Below are 6,098 nucleotides of genomic sequence, written 5' to 3'. Positions count from 1 at the left end.
GCTGGGCACTAAGACAAAGCAGGGGATGCCTGCTTGCCCAGACCCTCCACACATAAATGCACAGAAAACAAATCGCCTCCAAACAAAGGAAAGCAGGAGAAGCACCTCATGTCCTGCACTGCTACATGGCTGGAGGCAAGGAGCCCGCAGAAAGAGAATGACCCACTAACGGAATCCTAGGGGACAAAACTGCTGAAGGCTCCTCCTGGGAGGCCAGTCAGGCCACCCCTTGAAGGATACATAGCCGAGCCTGCCCCAAGCATCAGAGAAGGCTCCCCACATCCAGGAGCAGAGCTTTGTCCAACGGATGGACAAAGTAAAGGACAAAATAATAACAGAAAAATGAGCAAAAGACAAAGAGAAAGCCCAACCTTGGAGAGAAACTTTAGGGATAGGGAAGAGTGAAACACAGACTCAGAAGACAACAAAAATGACAAAAAACAAGCCAAGGAAAACAAGAAAAGGGTGTCAGGCCCCCAAAAATCTCCTGGAAGAACCTGGAACAAAGTTAAAAATCAAATGATAGGAGAATTCACAGAAAGACTTACTAGCTAGAAAGACTTTCCTGAAGAAAACAAGTCCCTAAAAATCGGAATGAGACAAAAAGAAGCCAATAACTCCATAAGAAATTGGGAAACCATAAGACAAAAATCAAAAGAATGAAAAAGTAGGAGAAAATCTGAAAGAGGATCCAAGAGAGATAATCTAAGAGTTATTGATTCCTGAAAACCATAATCAAAAAAAGAAGCTTGGCATCACGCTAGCAAAAATCATCAAGGAAAACAGCCTGAACAAAAGGGGAAATTAAAAATTGAGAGAACCCACTGATCACCTCCTGAAAGAGATCTCAAAATAAAACATTTCAGGATTATTGTAGCCAAATTCCAGAACACCTAGGCCAAGGAAAAAGTATTCTAAGCAAGGGGGCAGCTGGGTGGCTTGGTAGACTGGGAGCCAGGCCTAGAGACCAGAGGTCCTAGGTTCAAATCTGGCCTCAGACACTTTTTAGCTAGATGACCCTGGGCAAGTCACTTAACTCCCATTGCTCAGCCCTTACCACTCTTCTGCCTTGAAACCAAAACAGAATATTGATTCTAAGATAGGAGGTAAGGGTTTAAAAAAAGAAAGCATTGTAAGCAGCCAGGAATTCAAATATCTTGGAGCCACAGTGGAGCCAGCTTCATCATTAAAGGACCCCACAAGGTATGGAGATTCCACAGGGCAAAGGATCTAGGGAAACAACCAGGAATCCCCTCCCTAGTGCAATCCTCCAGGGGGAAAAACTGTCATTTAACCAAAGTGGTTTCCAGGCTTTTCTGGCCCCACAAAAAACCAGAGCCGAAAAGAAAATTCATTGAGCAAACTCAATACTTACTTCTCCAGAGAAGCCTGAAAACTTGAGTTTCAGTAAGGTTGAACTATTTACACTCATCCATGGGAAGGAGATAACTTGGGATACTTGAGGTACTTCAGGACTTGATGGCTATTAGGGCAGGAAGAAGGCGTTTCCAGAGAAAGCAGGGAGTGAGCTCATGGAATGGGAGGACCTACAAAGGAGGTAAATTGTAGAGAGCCATAAACAAACAATTTGATCTGTAATTCCTATCAGATCCAACTATAACTGATGATTATAACCAATTTATAACTTCTTTCATTATTCAAAGTTTTTCTGTGTAATAAATCATGTTATTTTGAAGAGAAGGGGGATATTGTCAGGAGCACTTAAGAGAAATTAGAATCTCAAGTAGGTATTTTTATCTGGACCCCTCAAAAGATCAATACAGACCAGCAGAGCCGTGTATTGGCTTTTCTCCCTATCGGGGTCGAGACGGAGTGGGCTATCTAAGATAAAAATCTGAGATTCCTCTTTTGATTCCTTTCATAATTCTCACCTTCCTTTAAAATGCATTATAGTAAAAAGCTTTGGGTTCTCAGCACTCCAGCAGGAGGGGAGCTAACACTGTTCCCCTTTGACCGAGAATGCAGCTGGCTGGTACGGCCAAGGTTGAACCCTTGGCAGAGCATTTTGCCCAGAATTAAAGTAAAATAATGAGGCTCAAAAAAATTGTTTAATACCATCAAGGTTGAGAACTTCAGGGGCTTTCCAGCCTAACTAGATGTCCCAGGCTTCACTTAATGATAACACATATAGTTGATAGTTTAGCATAGGTTTTTATCTACACCTGGAGGCTTCTAAGGCTTTTGTTTTGACTATAGTAAAAATCCTGCTCTCTGGAACTGTGGGAAACTTTCTTGGGCTTTTGGGGGAAGGGGATCTTTAATTTCCTTTATAATAAAGAGGTGACTCCAGTATACCTTGGAGCTAAACAAGCCGTGTTTCGTTCTTTACAACCAACGACCACCTGAGGCCACTCAGATTAGTCTCTGGTTATAGAGCAGAATCTCTATAGGTACATGATCTCACGTGAAGAGGCCCCTGAACGTCACTACAGTGGAGGGGAAGCAGGCAATGCCTGAACCCTACTCTCAGGGAAGACTCGGAAGATGTGAAGAGATGAAAAGCATCAAATAAGAGCAGCAAAGAAATAAAATGCACGTTTTCCCTGACAGGACATTCACCAGTGACCGGGAGTGACCATCCGAACAAGGGTCGAAAAGAGTACAGGACGAGAGGAAAGAACAAAGTGAGAGCAAAGGAAGGGGCTGCTGCTGAAACAAGCCCATTCTGTCGTCTTTAAATGAACCACAGAGGAAGAATAGAGTGGACCCCGAAGGATCTCATAGAGGAGGTCCAGAGCAGAGTCCAAACCGAGAGGGGTCCCTTACAGAGAGGGCGGCTCTGCCTGGGCCCTCAGACAAAATCAGGACTCGACCGCAGCACCTGCAGAAGACCACCAGGATCTCACCCCTGCTGCTCGGTCCTTGTGACCCCTTTTGGGGTTTTCTCAGCAAAAACAATCCTGGAGGGAATGGCTGGCCATTGCCTCTCCCAATGAGGGTGTCTGAGGGCGGACTGGAACTCTACCTTCCCAGATGGGTCTCTTCCTAACTCCAGGCCCAAGCTCTACCCACTGCCCCCCAGCTGCTGGCCCTCGAGCAGATCTGACTCAGATCTGCTTAGTCGCCCCTCAGAAAACTGCAAATAAAGGACAGAAGGTAGCTGTGTCTGCTCTCCAAAGACACAGCTTGAAAGCTTTAACTGATCCCATTCACAGTCAATGATGTCAGAAAAGCTGAAAACTGCAGCCCCCACGCCTCAGCGCGGCTCCCCTCCAGGACGGCGGCTTTGTTAGCCTGCTTCTCCAGGCCTATTTCCTCCCACCTCTGGGCCATCCGTCCTCCTTTCTGGACTCCCCAAGGAGCTTGGCTTAGCTTAGCTTTGCTGGGGAAGCCGAGGTTGTGTTTCTCGGTAAAGCCCCATTTTCCGTCTCCCTTAGTTCTGTCACCAAGTCCCCACAATTCCCAAGTTCCCGAGCGCAGCCCGTCATTTCCATGCTGACGTTTTCTGGTCCGGACGGGCCAGGGGGCTCCCAAGAATGACCCCAAAGGCAATGGAGGCGCATCGGGCCGTCTCCACATCATGGCCCTCCACAGGTCTTCAAGGCTTTGGGTCGGACAGGTTTGCTGAAAAGGGATTTTAAGAACGTCGGCTGCCAGGAGCTGCCCCAACCTGTGCCATCTGTCCCGGGGAGAGTCTGGGCAGCCGGCCTCGTACACGTAAGGACAAAAAAGGCCGAGGGGGCAGCCAGTGCCAGAGGCCGTCCCCTCTCCTTGGCCCTCTTGGATAAAGCCCACGGTAGGGCCAGCCGTTGTTCGGGGTCCCTCCTGCCAAAGAACCGACGACCTTGTGGGGGGGCAGCTGGACGACCAATTGGCCCCAAGAGGTGGGGAGATGCCCAAAGTCGTTGGCCTCTTCCGGAGTCACCCAAGGCCGAGGGCAGGCCAAAGCCAGGATGACGGCCCGTCTGACCGAGCTCTCCCCTTCCAGTGTCTGCTTCAGCTGCCTTCGGGACCCCTGGAACCAACCAGGCGCCCCTCACTCAGGCCTGTGAGGGACCCTCTGCCGCCCGGGATGCAGCCCCTGGCCATGCTGAGGACGGGGGAGAGCTGAGGGGCAGCGGCGAGTCCTCCCTAAACTCCGCCCGTGTCCTTTGTAAAACTGTTGAACAGCAGAAGGTCAAGGGCAGGTTCTAGTAGTAGCTCATCTAGAGGCTTCTCTGATGGTTACCATTCGTCCCTGATCACCACGCTCAGAGTCAATCAACTGGACTGAGTTCTTAAAGTCTGAACGGTGTGCGGTTCACATGCCTTATCTCTACAAGGATGAATATTCAGGTACACTGGATGGTGCCACTTAATGCTCTGACGTGACTTATTCTTCACAAACTTGTGCTGCTTAATGATGATCGCTGCCACCTTTTCCAAATACTCACAAGGAATCGGACACCAACGCTTTCTCTTTTTTGAAAAATCAAGTCACTCGGCCCTTCTGCATTTCTTTTTTCGCCTTAGCTCCATGAGTCAATATGTTGTAATAGCTATAAGGCCTGGGCTTGCCACTTAGAAGCTGTATGATGTTGGAATAACTCAGAATAATAAGAGCCACAGAACGCCACATCCTACCGGCCAGACCAAAGCGGAGCCTCCCCCCCACCCCACCCCGGGAGAGGCTTTCTGAGCCGGGTTGCCTCCCCGGCATTCCACGATGGTTCAGAGAGCGACGAGGAGCGCGAGAGAAGAAGGTCTGACTCTCCCTCCCCCGGGCCTGAGCTAGCGCACCCCAGAGAGACCAAGACGGGAAGAGCTCCCTGGAGGAACCCGATTCCCTATTCTGGGGGAGCCGGAAGGGAAGCACGACGGGAAAGGAGGGGAGCAGCCACAGAAGAACCGGCGGCCGTGAAAAAGCTCCAGACGGGACCGGTGAGAAAGGCGAAGGGGCTCGGGCCGGGGGAGGCCACGGGAAGGACGGCCGGGCAGGGAGGACCGAGGCGGGCATACTGGGCAGATGGTGTGGAGGGTAGGAGGGCGGGTGATCCGGGACAAGCCCCGATCGGGACGTGTCTGGCAGATGCTGTCTGGGATGCCTAAAAGGCAGTTGGAGCTGGGATGGTGGCCCAGACGGGTCAGTCTGAGGCTCGTGGGCACAGATGGGCATCCATGGGAGCGGAGGGCAAGCCCGAGCGGCAGAGAGGGGGCGAAGGCCCGAGGCCGGAACACGGGGGGCCCCTGCGGCCGGAGGCTGGCCTGTGGACCCGAGAGAGGACACCGGCCCAGAGGCCACCAGCAGGGAGGCAGCCGGGCATCTAGGGGGCACTAGAGGGGGGTGGGGACTGGGGGCCGACAGGACCCTCCAAGAACAGGACACAATGACGGAGGGGCAGATGGGGAGAGGAAGGGGCTTCCCTTGTGGCCTGGGCAGGGGCCTGAGTCACCCACTTCCTTCCCTGGCCTGTCCCTGGCTCAAAGCTCTTGGAGAACTGCAGACAGGAGGGGGGGAGCCGTCACCCCAAGGAGACCTCCTGAGGGCTGGCACCGAGGGGTACCCAGGAGAAATGCCCGTTACAGGGCTGGGGCAGGAAGGGGGCAAATGCCCTCAACTGATGACCCTGGGGAGCCCGCAGCAAAGTGTGCCGGTCTGAGCAGAGAGGAGTGGGGGGCACACCAGGCAAAGGGAGCTGCGTGAGCAAAGGAGCACAGGTGGGAAAACACAGCCTGTCCCTGCTCTCCCGCGGGGCCAAATACAGCCAGCCCCAGCACCGGTGGCCCGCCATCATGAGCACTGAAGGGTCTCAGAGTCACAGGAGGGTGGGCTCCCTGCCCTGGGGCTGGAGTTCAAATCTGGCTCCAGCTAATTAGAGGGCGGAGACCCTGGCCAGGTCACTTAACCTCTGCCTACCTGGCAGGGTGCAGTTCCCGGCGCTCGGTGGGGACTTCCGGAGAGCCCTCCCAGCATGCACCAGTCGCCTCACAGCCCGGCCTGTGGGGTGAGGAGCGGCGCCCCTTTCCGCAAGCGCGTGTGCAGTACACCAAGGCACCGACTCTCCCCCTTCTGTCCCCCCAGAGGCCAAGGAGCCCCACCACGCCGGCGTGCCGCCCTCCCCCTCAAAGACGCAGAGTGGGGGGGAGGCGGGAGAAGA

The sequence above is a fragment of the Gracilinanus agilis genome, chromosome 3 (assembly GCF_016433145.1).
Source record: "Gracilinanus agilis isolate LMUSP501 chromosome 3, AgileGrace, whole genome shotgun sequence".
Classification (NCBI taxonomy): domain Eukaryota; kingdom Metazoa; phylum Chordata; class Mammalia; order Didelphimorphia; family Didelphidae; genus Gracilinanus; species Gracilinanus agilis.
The sequence above is the reverse complement of the archived record's forward strand: the minus strand, read 5'-3'. Positions refer to the sequence as shown.